The sequence below is a fragment of the Stegodyphus dumicola genome, chromosome 11 (assembly GCF_044657685.1).
Source record: "Stegodyphus dumicola isolate Sdum_Otavi_A_Nest chromosome 11, ASM4465768v1".
NCBI classification, from domain to species: Eukaryota; Metazoa; Arthropoda; class Arachnida; order Araneae; family Eresidae; genus Stegodyphus; species Stegodyphus dumicola.
Window position 1 is genome coordinate 106,779,877 of NC_140778.1, and position 19,882 is coordinate 106,799,758.

At 34.9% G+C, this 19,882-nt stretch overlaps 1 protein-coding gene across 1 annotated transcript in view; it reads right to left on the bottom strand.

Moving 5' to 3' along the window:
• The window catches only part of LOC118190411 (uncharacterized), a 161,034-nt gene that overhangs the window by 115,659 nt on the left and 25,493 nt on the right, over positions 1-19,882 (bottom strand). Inside the window, exons 3-5 of the mRNA XM_085827050.1 lie at positions 11,155-11,259; positions 9,029-9,133; positions 6,578-6,676 (exon numbers count right to left, since the gene is read on the bottom strand). The gene's annotated coding sequence lies outside the window, so the exon portion shown is untranslated. The remainder of the gene's footprint in view (positions 1-6,577; positions 6,677-9,028; positions 9,134-11,154; positions 11,260-19,882) is intronic.

Consider the following 19,882-nt stretch of genomic DNA (forward strand, 5'->3'; position numbering starts at 1 on the left):
AAGAATCTGCATAAATGTATATATGTTTCTCGCATTGTGATAAAACAAAGGTACCCAGAGCCATCAAATTTGGAATAACGTACTTCCCACCCGAACAGGGGAATCTGGAAGCCCAAATTTGGAATTTGTTTCATTAATTTCACATTTTGTAAAATTTTAACGAATTTTGGATTAACAAACTCAAAGCGAGCTCTGGCAACACTGTACGGGAAAAATAATTATCTCCAGCGCTCGAAATTGTGTATCAGAAATTCTAAATATATGCGCTTTTTAAATCATTTCGCGATATTGCTGTTTAAAAGAATTTTATTGTTTAATTTCGAAGAACATAACGTTTAATAAATAAAGGTAACACACAAAACGTTAAAAAAACGCCCCTAGTGCCTACTGTATTTTTAAGTAATATATATTGATACTTTTGCTGAATAGGACTTTTGACTGATACTATGAAAATTACATTAAACGCATTAAAATACTAGTAATGCACTAGGAAGTTATTATAAATGAATAAAAGATATACGATGAAGTAAACAATATAAACAAGTAGGAGCACAATCTCAAAAACGGCAAGTTTTATCCCAGCAAGGACAAGCGAAATGAAAAATGAAATGAGAATAACATTTTAAATAACCTAAGCATTGAAACTTCTTAATATAAAAGGAAATTATATAGCGCAAATATTTACTTTCAAATTCTGGATAATAGTAAAATAATTAAATAATGGTGATTGTGCACTTAGATATTATACATTTCTAGAGACATGTTTATTATTTTAATTATTTTCCAATTAGAATCTAGAGACGTAAAACTTATCTATTGAATATGGAATACGTATATCACAAAAAATCCTTTCTCATACTCGGTAGCTTTTACAATTAACTGACGAAGCTGGTAAAGGTAAAATTGGCTTCGCAATGAAATTGTATGGCAAAAGAGAGGACTAAAAAAAGGTTGGGAAGAAATATGATAACATCAGTTAGAGAAGAAATATTAATAACATTTATTCTAAAATAAAAGGAATAATTTAAACATATTAAATAAATTTATTTAGTCATTTCTATCAGTATGGAAGTCTTCAAGTCATTTAAAATTCAAAAAGCTTTAATTCCATTTCGCGAATGAAAGTGTAGTTTTATAGTTTTAGTTCTATAAAATTCAGACGACTTTCTGAAATTCGCACTTCTTGTTAAGCAATTTGCAGTTCATCATTTACTTCCATAATTCATTAATTCAGCTTTCTGTGAAAGATGAAATAATCTGAAAAATTCCAAATTTAGAACTTTTATGCTAATTCAGTTCTTTCCTGTTGGTTGATATCGCTTTGTAAAGAATTATTGATGCGTTCCATCGTGATATGAATTACAACTCTCAACTCTAATATAGGAACTTCAAAGTTATTTCTGCCTGTAGATTTGACTCGTAACCATAAAAACAGCAGCTGCGGATAAAAAGTCAATTTCTACAAACTTCATTTCCGTTTAGCGTGTTTCGTTTCATGAAAAATACTCGAATGAAGGCTGACTTGAAATTCAAATGCTATGAAGAAAATAAATGCTGTGCAATGATGATGACACGACTTATGATCGCAAATGAGGAAGGTTGGCTGGTAACGGTGTTCAAGTACCTATTTTAATGTAACAGACTACAATGTTAAGTGAAAGATCACGGTTTATTTCTCAAGTTTCATTGTTCCCCCCCCAAAAAAAACTGTAATAGTGCCTATAATTTAATTTATACTACTAGCTACAATTACACTGAAGTGATAAAAGTCATGGGATAGCAATATGCAAATATACAGATGGCAGTAGTATCGCGTAGAAAATGTATAAATGCGAAGTGCTTTGGCAGGGCTTTCATTTGTGTTCAAGTTATTCATGTGAAGAGGCTTTGACGTGATTATGGCCGCACGACGAGAATTAACAGACTTTGAACGCGGAATGGTAGTTGGAGCTAGACGCATGGGTCATTCCATTTCGGATATCGTTAGGGAATTCAACATTCCGAGATCCACAGTGTCAAGAGTGTGCCGAGAATATCTAATTTCAGGCATAACATCCCACCATGGACAGCACAGTGGCCGAGCACCTGCACTTAACGACCGAGACCAGCGACGTCTGCGTAGAGTTGTCAATGTTCACAGACAAGCAATACTGCGTCAAATAACCGCAGAAATCAATGTGGGACGTACCAGGGACGTGTCCGATAAAACAGTGCGGCGAAATTTTTCTTCCTTGGGCTATGCCAGCAGAAGACCGACTCGAGTGCCTTTACTGACAGCACGACATCGCCTGCAGCGACTCTCGTGGGCTCGTAAGCATATCGGTTGGTCCCTAAACGAATGAAAAACCGTGGCTTGGTCAGATGAGTCACGATTTCAGTTGGTAAGAGCTGATGGTAGGGTTCGAGTGTGACGTTGACCCCACGAAGCCATGGACCCAATTTGTCAACAAGGCACTGTTCAAGCTGGTGGTGGTTCCATAATGGTCTGGGCTGTTTTTACATGGCATGGACTCGGTCATATGGTGCAACTGAACCGATCATTGACTGGAAATGGATACCTTCAGCTACTTGGAGATCACTTACAGCCATTCATGGACTTCACGTACTCAAACAACAATGGGAATTTTATGGATGACAATGCGCCATGTCACCGAGCCACAATTGTTCGCGATTGGTTAGAAGAACATTCTGGACAATTCCAGCGAATGATCTGGCCGCCTAGTTCTCCCGACATGAATCCCATCGAACATTTATTGGACATCATCGAGAGGTCAGTTCGTGCCCAAAACCCTGCACCGTCAACACTTTCACAAGTATGGACGTCTATAGAGGCAGCATGGCTCAATATTCCTGCAGGGGACTTCCAACGACTTGTTGAGTCCATGCAACGTCGAGTTGCTGCACTTCGCCGGGCAAAAGGAGGACCGACAAAATATTAGGAGGTTATCTCATGACTTTTGTCACTTCAGTGTATGCTTAGCTTTAACATATGACAGTTTTATAGAAAATATATTTTGAATTCCAGATTTCATAAATCCTTGACATTTTGTTTTGTTAAAACTCTTTCCAAAGAAGTGATGCGTTTTATTTCGAGAGTGCGTTATCTGGAACAAATTGAGTGTCTTCATGAGGGTATGTTGAAGCATCTTCAGTAGCAAACAGTGAAAAGCTAGTATCACTGGAAAGCAGTTATTTATGGTAAGTTATACATCAGGCTTGGCCAAACTTCGTGTCAGTAAGAGCCGCACGTTTGAATTCAGGAATATTCGAGAGCCGCTTCTAGATTTTCTAAAAGTCACAAGTTCATATTTACATCATTGCAAAGGTAGTGGAGGAGGTTTCAAATAGAAAGAAATCCCTGATAACTTTGTAAAAAGAGTCTAAACTAATTACTTCCTTTTGGACACTGAATAGTTTTAGTTTACCAGATTTCATATATATGTTTTATATGCATAAAGAGCCGCACAAATTGCCTAAAAGAGCCGTATCAGGCTCGCGAGCCGCACTTTGGCCACCCCTGTTATATATGGTCGAAGCTGCGTTTCGTTTCCGTGTGTTGGGCATGAAAGATAAAAATTTCATTTTTGACACGCTATGTAGTGATCACGATGAAAATTTTGTGCAGATGTGCAAACACATTTATAGCTTTGATGGAGATGGCGTTTAAATGAATCAATGGTTCGAAAATGGTGTACTAAAATGAAATGTGGAAATTCAGCCTGGAGGAGATTTGGATTGGGATACTTTCGTCAAATAAGGAACAAGGAAAGCAAGGCATAAACTGAGTCGAAAAACGATTTGGACACCAAAAATAGTACAGGCAGATACAAGAACGGATAGAAATGAGTAGCACATGTCGTGCAGGTGTAGTCTCACTGCATTAACTGCGCAACTGCGCTCAAACTTTGATAGTACACTGTACAGGGAAAAGATCCGAGAGTTCTAACTCCTCTTTTTCTATTAGCATACCATTAGAGAGGACTCACCAGTATTTTAAGTGCCTTAACCCTTTGTGTCACAGCATGTCCGGTCTGGACACACTTAAAAGTTTCCTTCTGTACGCACAGAAAATGAATGAAAAAGGATTTATAGGTTACTATAGGTTACTCTGAACCTTTTTACTTCCTTGTACGAAGTAAAAAGGAAGTATTGTAATAGCGAAAAGTTTCAGGCAGCATATTTCCACGAAAATATTCATTCTGACCTCTATTGAATGCAATTTAACGATGTTTTTGCGTGATATCTGTACGTAAGGACAGAATAAAATACTCTTTTCCTTCAAAAAAATTATAAAACTGCTTTAAAATGAATTCTGAAGAGAATTTTTCGTGGCGTCTGTACGAACGCATGTACGTACGTACATACGTATCTCGCATAACTCAAAAACGAGTATCCTCAGAACGTTGAAATTTTGTATATAGGATTGCTATAACATGTAGATGTGCACCTTGTATTTTGGTTGCAATCGGCCGCACCAAACGTATATAAATATATTTATTTATATATATATCCACTCTGTTACCCGGCTCAGTCATCTCAGTTTCTTTACTCTTATATGTTGGTAAATTGTACATTTGTTTCTTTAAAAATGATTGAATTATGTTGTTTTTATCTTCCGGTTAAGGATTTTATGCCTTTAGTAAATCTGTGTGCAATATTTTTAGAATTATGAGCAATTTTAAAGTTGTTTAATTGCCGCTAAGCCTGTTTTTAATGGCGGCCATTGATGTTTACATTTGAAACAGGAGACTAGTGGATTTGTTGCCAATCTAGAGAAACTTAGCTTCGCAACAACAAAGATAACGCATTCATTTATTATTGCCAATTAAATCATGCTTAATTCTTTCTGGAATTTTTTCGAGGAAATAAGCGTTTGAGATTTACTTCGTAAATATAGATATTTTGAGTTTTTATGTATTTTTGCCTTCTCGCCAAGTAAGAACTGAATTAATTCAATGAGAAATACTCAATCGTCTGTGAAAAACTGTTTCTTTTTTGTTTTGTTTGCTTAATTTCTTTTATACATAGTTCTAGCTTTATTATAGTAATTGAATAGAACATGTGGCAACGATTAGATAATTCTTTAAATGATATACGTTTTATGCATTCTGAGTTATAATATGAATGAAATATAATACTGTTAAGTAAACCTAGTGCCAGAGTGTCGCTATGGTAAACAAAGTGAATTTTAAAGAATGCATTTATTCTATTGTGGTTTATGCGCTGTCGGCGAAGTAGGTTTAATTCAATCTAATAAGTTTAAATAAAATGCAAGAAAAAATGCGTATAATTTAATATTCCGTACAAGGAAGTCATGTGGTGTACACATCAGATTTTTTATTTATAGTATGTGACAGCTCAACACAAACAAGTCCATATATTTTAGCCTTGCTTAGTTTTTTAAGACCCTCATTTTTCAAAGAAATCTTCCAGAATTTTTTTAGGGTATAAAAGGAATAGTTTGAAAAGAAATTTCTATGTTATTTTTTTGGCTGTATGCTAATATCCTTATTCTTTATTAGTTTTAAATTTTTACCTTGAAATCTTGCCTAAAATCAAACGGCGAACCCTAGGTGTGCCCAGACCGGGATCACCGATAATTTAGGAGAACTGTATTCTTTGTTTCTTCGCATCTCATCGGTCAGTTCATTGATAACAATGCTGGTTTCAGCACTCTTTTCGAAGCTCTATTCAATCATTGTGCCACAATCATCACCCACAGAATGAAAACGATAAATGTTTTCCTCACAAAATTTTACTTGTGCACTCTTCTAGACCTAATTAGACTGCCTTTCTTTTTTTTTTTTTTTTAAATCAAAATTCCGACTTTAAAACGTAGTGTGCCGGAAAGGGTTAATGTCGCATACCTACTGTACACCGATGTAACGCAGCATAAGCATTTCTAAGATTATTTGTTTAAATTTGGATATATCTCATCCTACAGCATTTGGGTCCTACACGAACTGTCAGAGAACAAAACCACATTGTTCTAGACTTCTTACTATACGTTCCTAAAACGGGACAAAAAGGAATTATTTTTTCCAAACGAATGGTAACTATTAGTGTGAATAAGAGTGGACCATATATGACAACATTGTGCCAAACAAATTCCTGGAATCTACATGAAAAGGGAACTATCAAAACAGTCCCAGTTCAAGTATTCATTCACAGAAAATCATGCTTTTTGTATGGCGGGATTTCAAGGCTTTCTTTGCCAGCAGCTGCTTCTACAAAATGTTCAATCCATTCCTACCAACATGCAAACAATTCGTTGTAACCATTTGTTGCGAACGGGTTTGTACATAATTTAAATAAGTTGCTCAAAATAACCAATCCGTGAGACTTCAAACTTTTATATTAAATTCCAGTGCTAGGTAATTTACACTGAAAATAAATAAATGATAAAAAATATATTTCTCGAATATAAACTTAAATTTCAGAAGCATACATATAAAATAACGCCAGAAAATCGTTAAAATATCAACGCTAATTTATATGCGTTCTGAGTTTATTGTATTAATATCTTAATGCACATTCATTACCGAAAATGTTTTGATAATGTGATAGTGGAACTTACGTTCACATTTTTGATCCTTTAAAACATAATTTTCCTTGCATGTACACACTTGTTCAGGATTGAAAGTACAATCTTGAGTGCCCACTCCACACGTACAACCTGCAATGAAATAATTAAGTTCTTAGTTTTCCAATTTTAATATTTTTTACACAAAATTAAATTTCAGAAATAAATAGAATTACAGAAATTCTTTAATCATAAAATAAACAGTATTAAAATTTAGAAGTTTAGAATAGCAAATATTTTTCTTGAACAAAAATAGTCTTTTATTAATAAAAGTAAAATTTCTGAGAACTAAAACTGTTTGAGAATTATGTTAAGTATTCTTTACATAAGTAAAGTGGCAGGCAGCAGTTTTGCTTTCACCCGATGTGAAAAAAAAAAAAGAAAGAAAGAAAGAAAGTAAGAGAAGGGAAAGTTCCATATCTTTCAGTTCAACTGGTCCGATTGGCGAAATTCAAATTGCGTTTTTCATGTCTCGAAAGCGCGACTTAGGATATATATTATTACATAAACAATTTACATAAAGAGTTATTCGAATATAGGTATTTTAACACAAAGTCGGACCTTTTTCTGAAATGATATGCCAATTGTTTTTTATATTTCGATTCTACGATTCAAATCATGCCTAGCTATTAAATTTTGTAAGTTTTGGTAAGAAATTTATGGAGAAAGTAAAATATTTATCTTGGCACATTTTTTTACAGTTTGAGCCAAGAATAATTCCATTTGGTGGGAAGTCTTAATGTATAGTAAGCTACTTACTTTCCTTTTTTTCATTGATGCACGAGAGGAAAAATGCTCCATCGTTCATTCGTTCAAATAATTTTAACAAAGTGCGTAAACCCCATTTTCGTTATTATCGCTTATATTACTCCATTTCTACCAACAACTACAACAGCTACATACGCCGAATTTCAAAACGTGTCAAAATATAAATTGACGTATATCTTAGGAAATTTTGAATAAAAAATCTAATTTTTGCAGTTATGGTTAGAAATAGATCTACTTTTAAGTTGCTGTTAAAAATTTTATGGTTTACAATACAAAAAGTATTTTCGAAAATTTTATAAAAATTATTTAAAAATACAAATTAAAAAAGTAAATCATAAAAAATGTGGGAATTATATCTGGATTAAGCCTGAATTCCGAATTCTGGAATAAGGAATCAAGTAAGTTTAATAAAAATAAGATATTAGAATATATATGTTACCGTGAAAGACCGAAATTGGAGAATGTCGACTTTCACCGGAGAATGTCAACATTCACCAAATACGTCGGTGAAAGATCGAATATTGCATTACATTCTTTTACATTCGGACCCTCACCGGTGTATGTCGACAATCGCAGATATGCTCTGGTATAGGACGAAAAGAGAGGTTATAAAGTGTTATAATAGTTTAAATTGTTGCAATAAATAAGATTTGAATCACATAATTTAGTAAGTTTTTTATTACTATTATTTTATTTTCTCATTTAGAACGTACTGTATAATTAAGTAAGTTTTTAGCTTCTATTATATTCCTTTCTCATTTTGAATGTACTCTGTGTTTTAAGTTCTTATTTTAAGTCTCAAGTGCATTTTCTCGCAATTGAATTTCGGAGAAGAAAATATAATATTCTTATATGTTCAACATTCACCATTAGTACATGGAGAATGTCAACATTTACCGGTGTAAGTCAGAAATAAAAGTATTTGGAAAATATTTCGGACATACGCCAAGCGACTATGCGAATGTTGACATTCACCGGTGAAAGTCGACATTCTCCAGATTTCGGTGTTTCACAGTAACATATATATCAAATTTAATTAACAATGAGGAGCTAAACGTTTCACAGCTAATTTTTTAAAATCTACTGGCGCGATTTTTATAAAACTTGGCAGTTTGGCATAATTTGAGTCGTAGAATGAAAATATGGAAAAAAAATTGGCGTGTCATTTCAGAAAAAGTCCGATTTTGTGTCAAAATACCTATATTGGAATAATGTTATATAAATCTAATACATATCCTAAGTCGCGCTTTCAGGACATGGAATTTAGATATCACAGAAACTCTATCTAAAATATTTCGGGATGGTGAACGACCGAAAATTCATTCCAACCAGGTTCTGCAACACTACACCTAAAAGTATGTGTTTACATGTATACTTTACCTAAAAGTATACTTTACCTAAATGTATGTGTAAAAGAGACATTACTTATTGCAAAAATTTGTAATTAGAATGACTTTTCATTTTCCGTGACCTTCATACTTTACGGACATCCGCGTTCACATCTCATATTCTGCCTGACATTGCATTACGAAAATATTTAATTTTGCTATGATTTATCAGAGCATAAGGTTGTGATAATCAACTGTTATACAGTATGTGTACTATACATATTGAAATAGTGAAGAAAACAAAATTCTCTTCCAGTGAATATAAATCAATATAATAAATAGACCTTACTTTCACATTTATTGTCTTTTTGACTATGATCAGGCTGACATACACATTTCTGATTTCCGGAAGCGTCAAAGCTGCAAGATTTCGCTTTTTCCCCGCAATCACATTCTAAAGAAAAAAAAAGTGCATATATTAGTTTCAGAAAGGTATCACTAATTGAATCAGTTTTTTTGAACTTATAGTATATAACTGAATTTAACATGACCAGGAAACGCTTCATAGTGAGTACGTAAACAAACCCAGAGAATTCTTCGAATTAAAATTAAAATCATATGAAAAGCAAAAATCATTGTTTAAAAAAACTTTGCCTGTGAATGAAAAATCTTTAATTGCCTCTTACAAAGTTTCATATAAAATAGTCAGATGTAAAAAGCCTCACACCATTGGTGAAGAGCTTATTTTGCCAGCCGCAATTGAGATTGTAGAAATTATGTTTGGAGATAATTTTGCAAAACAATTGCAGTCTATACCTCTTTCAAATGATACTGTTGCCCGTCGAATTCCTGATATAGATGAAGATGTAGAGTGTCAGCTTTTGTCGAAGTTACGTGACAAATTGTTTTCAATACAACTCGATGAGGCAACAGATAGTAATAAAGATGCTCATTTCATTGCCTATGTTAGATTTTGTGATGATTTGTCAGTAGTAGAAGAATTACTTTTCTGCAAACCAATAGAACTCAAAGCAACAGCACTCGCATTATTTGCTATCTTAAATGATTTTATGAACGAGGCAAACATAGAATGGAAAATTGCGTCAGAATATGCGCCGATGGTGCTCGTTCTATGTCTGGAAGATTCCAAAGTATTCAAGCACTTGTGAAACAAAAATCGCCACAGTGCGTCTGGACACATTGCATGATCCACAGAGAAGCTTTGGCTTCCAAAGAAACGAGTCCTGGTTTGAATATTGTGTTAACTACGGTTGTAACCGTGGTAAATTATATAAAAATGAGACCTCTGAAATCAAGAATCTTTTCCGCACTTTTTAAAGACATGGGTGCAGTACATTCAGCGTTACTATTTTATTGCGAGGCAAGATGGTTATCACGAGGGAAATTTTTGCAACGTGTTTATGAATTAAGAGAAGAAATCGCCGTTTTCCTAGAAGAGGAAAACAGACCGGAAGCTGAGAATTTTTGCGATAGTTTATTTGTGATGAAATTGAGCTACATGGTCGACATATTCGAGAAATTAAATAACTTGAATCTTCAACTGCAAGGAGCAAATACACATATATTGGATACGAGTGATAAAGTTAATGCTTTTTGTAGGAAATTGGAATTGTGGAGCAGAAATTTAAAGCAAGAAAACTTAACAATGTTTGCGAATTTGAATGATTGTATTAAAACTTACAAGGCTGAAGAACAGCATGTAAAAGTTGTTTTTGTAGCCATTGAAAATCATTTAGCAATGCTAGCAAAGAATTTTAAAAAGTACTTTCTTGCTGACAAAAAAAAAAAAATGATATCAAGTTACAAGTGGGTGAGGGAACCATTTCAAAATACTCCCGAAGGAATCTCAATTGAAGAGGAAGAAACCTTCATAGACTTCACGGTAAGCGGCGAAACCAAAAGACAATTTAGTAATAAATCACTCTTTGAATTTTGGGCAGGAGTGGATGATGAGTTTTCTGCACTAAAAACAAGTGCATTTCGCATTCTACTACCATTTTCAACATCTTACCTTTGTGAAACTGGATTTTCTGCGGTGGCTTCTTTGAAGAGAAAATATAGATCTCAGCTAAATATAGAAAAAGAACTGAGAGTGTCTATTTCTAATATTAAACCCTCCTTCGAAAAACTTTGCTCTGCAAGACAGGCCCAAGGAAGTCACTAATAATTATTAAATTTGTTTTTAATTTAGTAGGTTGTTTTAATTTAATAAGTTAGTTATTAAATATATCGAAATGTATTTTGTTTTGTATGTGTGTGTGTGTTCTTTCCTTTCACTCACTTAATCAATTTTTTAAATAGAATTTACTCTTGGATATGCTCGCGCCCCCCCATTAGTGTGCTCGCGCCCCCCTAGGGGGGCGCACCCCACAGGTTGAGAATCACTGGTATAAGGAATAAAATTATAATCTTGCGATTTGTACAATATATTAAACATAAAAAAATAGATTTTACTTTCACATTTGTTGTCTTTTTGACTATAGCCCGATTGACATCCACATTTCTGATTTCCAGAAGCTTCAAAGCTGCAAGATGTTCCTTTTTCTCCACAATCACATTCTAAAGAAAGAAGTACATTTATTAGTTTCAGAAAAATATCACCAGCTTTATGAATATTTTAAAAACTATACGACAGTTGCTGTTTATATTTCGGACTTAATAATGAGAAACAAATGTTTATGGTAGAAATTGGTTTTGTTTTTCAAAATATTCTGCATTAATATCAAAACTTTTTGCATGCGTTTAAACCAATTTTCCAAGCACTTTTTCGACTCCGATTGTGGTAACTTCACAACATACCGCTCCTTAGGATGTCGCAAATCACTAACCACGTAATTTATATCTGATATGCAGGAATAAAATAAAATGTCATTGGGTGCCAAATCAGGGCTGTACGGCGGATGGCGCATCAATTCGATGGTTTGGACCGTCAAAAGTTCCTTTGTTTGAGCTGGTGTGTGAGGGCTTGCATTATCATGATGAAGAAAACTTCGCCTATTCTTTTGCTTTTTTAAAATTTCTCCATTGGTTTCTGGCAAACAAATGTTCGTACACCATTAGGGATCGGTCGTCCTGCTTTGCTGTAACGCCACTGTCGCCACGTGATCGGGAATGCTGAACAACTAGGCAACTGTTTGCTTCGATGTGTTTCCTCCGCGAACAACTTTTGTTGGATTTGGCTTCTCCTGGAAGATCCATACAGTCGACTGCTGTTTTGTTTCAAGCTCATACGCATACATCCATGATTCGCCGCTTGTGTACATGTTATACGCAGCCTTTCTAGACAACATGACATATATAAGTGCAATTGTAAGATTTATACTTAAAAGGTAATTTGTCAAATACGAGTATTGTAATAGACCTACTGTTTGGCGGTTAATTCCAGGTATTTATAATGTCATAATTCTGTAATCTTATTGTGATCAACTATGTAGTTTTATGTTAACCTATGCATGATTCTGCTCTTGTTTCTCACTGTACGTTTTATTCCTGGAAACAAATTAATACTGGACCCGGCATTTTCGCTTAGAGTATTCCTCGGGGGCACTTTGGTCGGCTGGATTGCTACCCGGATGAATAGGGTGCTGGGTCTGGTGCGAGTCTCACGTGTGGCATCTTCTGGCCTTGCTCTGGATATTGAAGGACGTGGGGCTGAACCAATTAACCATAACGGTAAAGGGATCGTACCCATGTCCCCCGTTCCTAATCCTAATCCTATACGCAGCCTTTGGTTTACCTTGAACGCATTTTTCCAGCATTTCTTTGCGCAAATCGACACGAGCTTTCTTTCGAGCGTTCGTAAGATTATGCGGGATCCAGCGCAAACAAATCATTTTCATGGACAAACATTCATCTAATATCTTATTGATGCTTTTATACTAATGCGCAAAGATTCCTCAATATCACGGTATGTCACATGATGATTTGGTTTTTATCAGTAATAGTGTATTAATTTACCACACAGTACTAATCTAGGGTCTAACTTTTAATTCACTGTACTAATTACTTATTCCAGCGTAACATTGCGCACCTAATATTTCAGTATGTTCATGTCTTCTGTAATGTAATGATAATGCTTCAAAGGATCATAGTGTACTCAACATATGAGTACACACGTTATGTATATATGCTACCGTATCCATGCTTTTGCATACACCTTGTAACATAGCAATGTATTATCCAGTGTCTAACATTAATTAGCTTTAACGCCTCTGTATGAAGTACCAAATTTGTAACTATGTTCATATATTAGTATATTAGCACAATGAACACGTATGGTTATCTAGATAAAGGTGGACGTGGCGCTATACCGATTAACCGTATTGGTAGAGAGGTGGTGCCCACGTCCTCCGTCGCATGTCGCATGTCGTTCCTAATCCTAATCCTATACGCAGCCTTTGGTTTACCTTGAACGCATTTTTCCAGCATTTCTTTGCGCACGAGTTTTCTTTCGAGCGTTTGTAAGATTATGCGGGATCCAACGTAAACAAATCTTTTTTATGGATAAACATTCATCTAATATTTTATTGATGCTTTTATACTAATGCGCAAAGATGCCTCAATATCACGGTATGTCACATGATGATCTTGTTTTATCAGTTCGCGCACAGCATTTATATTTTCTGGCACAACAAACAATTTTGGACGACCTTCACGGAATTCGTCCTGGACCGAACGTCGAGCATGATTGAATTCGTTACACCAGTATTTTACAGTGCTGTAGGATGGGACTTTATCTCTCTATAAAGAATTAAAGTCATTGAAGCACAATTATCTTGATAATTCACGTCGAAAGATATGAAAAATAATCCTACGAAAATGTTCCCGAGTCAATTCCATTTTTTGCCCGAGATGAATTTTTTAATTTACTGTAAACAATACAAATCATGCTAAAATGACAAAATTTTCTGAAGAAGTTATGGTTAAAACGGCAAAGGCCAGAAATATAAATAGCAACCTTCGTAATATATAAATAAATTTAACATGAAAGATTTCTTTAAAACAATTATCTCAATTGTTTCTCTCATCAACTCAAATTTTAGATAATATAATATTTCACTTTCATTACAAGCGATAAAAGGTGAATCATTCATTTTTTCTTTTAAGATTTTACACTACCGGTATATAAACTTATCACGAACAGTTTCTTTAATTAAACGTGTACGCGTAATCCCGTTTCCTCACTAGAATGCCGATTAGGTTAAAGACTCAGAGGTCAGAGACTATAAGGGGAGTCAAATACAGAGTTCAAAAGAATCTTTTAAGATTTTGTCATATTTGTAAAATGGCAAAATTAACCTTGTGATGTAAAGTGGAAGCTATGCAGCTTTTAAATGTAAATGATGAAGTAAATGTTTCATGAAATATGTTTGTTAAAAGTTTTGTGAACGTCAAGTTTTCTGTGAACTATTTTCTAAATGTTAACTATTCTGATGCGTTTACGATAAATTTAAGTACAAGGTAGCAAATGATAATAATTCAACACTCCACCCAAGAAATAGTGTAATGAATATATGTAGTCAAATTTTACCGTATCTTGGAAAAACGAAAGTGTTAATAAATTTTAAGCTTAGCGCATGAGCATTAAGTGCATGGAGGTTATTAATAAGTAGGTTTTCTACACTCATATCCATAAATTAAGAATAATTCGGAGTCACGCGGAAATCGAACTCTAAATAAAATAAATGTATCACCTGTCATGACGTGATGACCACGCATGCGCAGTTTAGCCGAACGGCCTGCAACGCTTCTCTCTCATGAGACTTACTAGAGAAGAGTAGTTAGTAGGGAGTAGCGAGGTAACGAAGGAAACGTGTTTTATGTCAGCTTAGAGGCAAGATACGAAGTGATACTTGTGTGTTCATCGTTTGTACTTATTATATTTATTTGTGTGTTAATAAAATTTTGTGCCGTTAAAATGGCTGTTTTATGCAACGCACACAATACGATACCACTACGGTAGGAAGTAACTACATATCCACAAGCTACACGCCCAAGAAAAAGAAGGATATGACAGTGGTGTCAGAACAGGAGGATATGTCATTCTGCAAAGTTCACGGATAAATGTGTAAGTGAGTCTTCAGAAAGGTAAGAAATTTGTTGAATTTATTTTGTGGTAAAGTGGAATTCAAGGTTACAAAAAATGGCTGAAGAGCTAACGAAATCTAAGAAAGAACGGAAAGTTATGCGTTCAGCCATTACTAAAGTAACAAATGCTATTGAATCATTAATTGCAGCCGGTAACCTTGAAGACTTTGAAGAATCACTGGAAAGTTTAAAAGTAAAAGCTATTTCTTTGAAAGCGTTAGACGAAAAAATTAAAACTTTGACTGATGTTAATGACATTGAAACCGAAATCGAAAGTGCCTTGGAATACGAAGAAAAAATTTCGAAATGGAGCTTTAGAGGCACAAAATTATTGAAAGAAAAAAGAAATAGCAATAATTCGCTAGTTTCTAATGGTTCTTCTAATGATAGTAACAATTTATCTATTTCTGGTGTCGATAAAAGTTCTGATTATAATGTTAAATTGCCGAAGATTATGATTGATAAATTTTATGGGAATGCTGAAATGTGGCAGACATTTTACAATTCTTTTGATACGGCAATAAATCAAAACGTAAAACTATCTAAAGTAGATAAGTTTAATTACTTGCTTAGCCTGTTAGGCGGTGCAGCTTTAAAAACAATAGAAGGCTTTTCTTTATCTCCAGAAAACTACGACGAAGCTTTTAAAATTCTCAAAGAGAGGTATGGTCAAAAAGATCTCCTTATTAATTCTTACATGCATAAACTTTTAAATTTACGGCCTGTCCGAAGTTCTAATGACATTAATTCTTTGAGGGAATTATATGATACCTGCAACGTACAAGTAAGGTCACTAAATTCGATAGGGGTCAAGACCGAATCGTATGGAAAGTTACTATACCTTTTGTTAATGAAATGCATACCTCAGGATATAACGCTTGATTTTGCTCGTCAAAACGCAGATGAGGAAACTTTTAATGTCGACAACCTCATAAAATTTCTAAAACGGGAAATTGAAAGTCGCGAACGAACTTCATTAAATTTATTTTATTCTAAGAGTCACGCTAATTCTCATGGAAGGCATTCACAACCAAATGAAAAGCGAAACAACTTCCACACTCGGAATTCATTCAACGCCAACAAATTTGGCGCCAGCTATTCCCCTAATGTAAGCAAAATTGCAGTTGTTCGAACTTTCCCTTGCCTATTTTGCGACAGCGAAAATCATGCTTCGGAAAAATGCGTTATGTCTCCGGAAGAAAGGAAAAAGAGTTTAAGGGCTTCTAATCGATGCTTTCTTTGTTTCGAAAGGAACTGTAGAATAAAAAATTGCCCTTCTCAATTAAAATGCTCAAAATGTAATTCTAAGTATCATAATATATTGTTGCATGAAGATAAGGAAAGGGTTGCTAAAGAAGAAATTAAGAATAATTCTAACGCCGTAACTGCAAAGATTTCTTCTAAATATTTTACTGCGAATCAAGAGTTTAAAGAAATAATAGATGACTTGCCAACCGTTAAACTTATATGTGATGGTAAATTAATTAGTGCAGTAGCAGATACAGGCACGCAACTAACCGTTGTCAAGACCGACATTGTACCAGAAAAATACCGTACGCCACATGGAAGTGTTATCCTCACGTCAGCTTTCGGGCAAGCTTTAAAAGCTCCTCTCATTAACCTACCTTTAGCAATATATTCTGAAAATGATAAATTTATGTCACCTATTTTTATAACATGTGCAATGGTGGATAAGTTATGTAATGATTTACTCTTGTCGTTAAGTGCTTTTAATGAGTTAAGGGGAGATGATAAAAGAAAGTTTAATTTTGAATGTAAAATTGTGAACATTGCTAATGATAGTTTCGATGAAATGCCTTTTCAGGAAACTGAAAATTTTGACGAAATATTTAACCATGATAGGAAAACCTAATTAATGAAAAATGTAATGAAACTGTTAAGAAGATAATAGAATGTTGTGCACTTGTATATGAAGATACAGGTAAGGATGATTCCAAAGGTAGCACGAGACACGATCAATGTGTTTCGGATTCAGAACTGTTTCGAGTGCTACAAATGAATGACCCATCTTTAAAAACATGCTGGCAAAATGTTAAGAACGGAAGTAATAACTTTATTGTTATTGACAACGTTTTGTATCATAAAGATAAAGTTCTAGGAGAAAGAGTTTACCAGTTGGTCGTACCAAAAGAAAGAAGAAAACAGATTTTGGACTTAGCTCATTCTAGCTTATGGGGAAGCCACTTGCGAACCAAGAAGACAGCCGAACGTTTGAGATATTCGTTCTATTGGCCGGAAATCAAGAAAGATGTAAATGAATACTGCAGTGCTTGTACTTCTTGTCAACTTCAAGCGAAAAAGCGTCCCTTTGATGAAGTTCCGATTACGCCAGTAACACGTCCTAAAGAACCATTCCAGGTAATTAATGTGGATATCCTAGGGCCTGTAGAGCCAAGCTGTAGAGGTTACAAATATGTTCTGTGTGCTGTTGATCAATGTACAAGGTGGCCCGAAGCGGTGCCATTGAAGAATTTGAATGCCAAAGCAACATGCGATGCATTGTTGCAAATCTTTTCACGTACAGGAATTCCTCAAATTGTTGCTTCAGATCAAGGAACTAATTTTACTGCTTCGTTGACCCAAGAGTTTTTGAAAGGATCGGATCGTCCCCAAGGTTCTCGACTCCTTATCATCCAAGTTCAAATGGCCCGGTAGAAAGATTTAATGCTGTTTTAAAGGGAATGAATGATACATCATACCGTTAGACAACATTCGAAAGATTGGGAGAAACATCTACCGTATTTACTTTGGGCTTACCGTGAAGTTCCTAATGCTACGACTGGTGTTAGTCCGTTCCAAATGCTTTATGGAAGACGTCCTAATGGCCCGTTGTCTATTTTGAAATCGTCATGGACTAATGAAACTCCTGTTCCTCATGGACAGTTAAGTTCAGTTACCGATTATCTGAATGATTTGAAGACGAAATTGGAAAAAGCTGCTGAATACGCAGGACTTACAGATGTTGGAAAGCAACAAGCTTATGCATTCTACCGTAACCGAAAGACTCGTCATAAAGAATTCAAGGAAGGTGACAGGGTTATAGTTTTAATCCCTGATAGCCAAAACAAAGTTTATGTCAGATGGACGGGACCTGCTACGATCATCAAAAAGCATACTGATTATAGTTACATAGTACAAATGCCTGACAATTCATCGAAGCACGTTCACGCAAACAAGATACGAGAGTTTAATACCGCTGTGAATAATGTCGATGTGATATATGATACAGATATTGATTTCGGCGAAGTTGAAAACTTTCCAAGAATTGTTCCACGGAAAGCAAAAGAACACTATTCTAATGAGGAATGTGATTTTACGCACCTTGAACCGCATAAGAAGAAAGAACTTGTGGAAATTTTAAAAAGGTATAAGAACCTAAGAACTGGTATTCCGAAAATCGCCAATGGGAGAGACCACAGCATCAAACTGAAACCTGGAAGTATGCCAGGAAAGCAGAAACCGTATCGAATACCTGAAGTTCTAAGAAATGAAGCTGATCGTCAAATAGATAAGCTTTTACAGCTAAAGCTAATCGTTGAATCAGAAAGTGAATATGTGCATCCAGTAATTTCGGCGTTAACAAAAAGAAGGGCTTCGAACGAAATTACTTGGTCGAAGGAACACGATGAAGCGTTTATTCAACTAAAACGTGCCATTTGCAATGCCCCTAAATGTTACTCTCCAAATTTTACTTTGCCTTTCATCATTTACGCAGACGCATCGGCATACGCTGTAGGAGCTTGTTTAGCTCAACAAGATGAAAATAGTGTAGAACACGCAATAGCCCTCGCTAGTAAAAAGTTGACCGAGACACAAAGAAATTACGCTGTTATTGAAAAGCGAGCGTTTGCCGTTATCTTTGCCCTGAAGAAGTTTGAAGCTTATATCTTCAGTTCTGAGATAGTCATCGTTAGTGATCATAACCCTCTCAGATTTCTCACCGAATGTTCTTCACAAAGTTCTCGTTTACAACGCTGGTCTTTAGCATTACAGCGATTTCATGCAGTGATTACATACCGGAAAGGAAAAGATCATATTAATGCAGATTCGTTATCTCGATTGACTGCCTCTCATTGGAAGCATGACTGACGTTATGAACTATGAACTATAAGACATTTTGACTGTTTAGTTTGATTTTTTTTTAGCTAAAATGCTAAATTTTCTTTTTCTAACGTTAGGTAATGTGTTTAAAGATTTAGCTAGGGTTTGCTAAAGTATTATGTTTAATGTTAATGATTGATTTGTATTGTCTCGTTTATATGATAACTGCTTATATGATTATGATTGTGTGAGGGATTTAAGTTTGGAAAGTTAATTGAATGTCACATCCTTTTAAATGAATAGGATTACTGAATTTATGTTGAAGTAATTTTAATTTAAAATGGTAAGAATTGGTTAATTAAGTTCGAAAATTTCATGAATGTTATTTTATTTTGTTTCAAGAAATGTTTATATATGTGGATTTGACAGGTCATTGAAAGACGCAATCAAATCTTTTCGAGGGGAGGTGTCATGACGTGATGACCACGCATGCGCAGTTTAGCCGAACGGCCTGCAACGCCTCTCTCTCATGAGACTTACTAGAGAAGAGTAGTTAGTAGGGAGTAGCGAGGTAACGAAGGAAACGTGTCTTATGTCAGCTTAGAGGCAAGATACGAAGTGATACTTGTGTGTTCATCGTTTGTACTTATTATTTTTATTTGTGTGTTAATAAAATTTTGTGCCGTTAAAATGGCTGTTTTATGCAACGCACACAATACGATACGTCTACGGTAGGAAGTAACTACATATCCAGAAGCTACACGCCCAAGAAAAAGAAGGATATGACATCACCTTTAAAATCACTACACACATCTTCAAGAATCATATGCAAATTTCAGGAAGTAACCAGATGACACCGATGGTACGTCACAATGACGAGAGTGTAAGACAGTGATATATAAGGAATACAGGCAAAGAAGTAAAATTGTTCGCAGGCGCTTTATAAGCATTTCAGTGTAATAAATATGTTCTAGAGAGTTACACTGGCTTGTACTATGACACCGGCTCCGACAATGGTTTATAGAACTCCTAT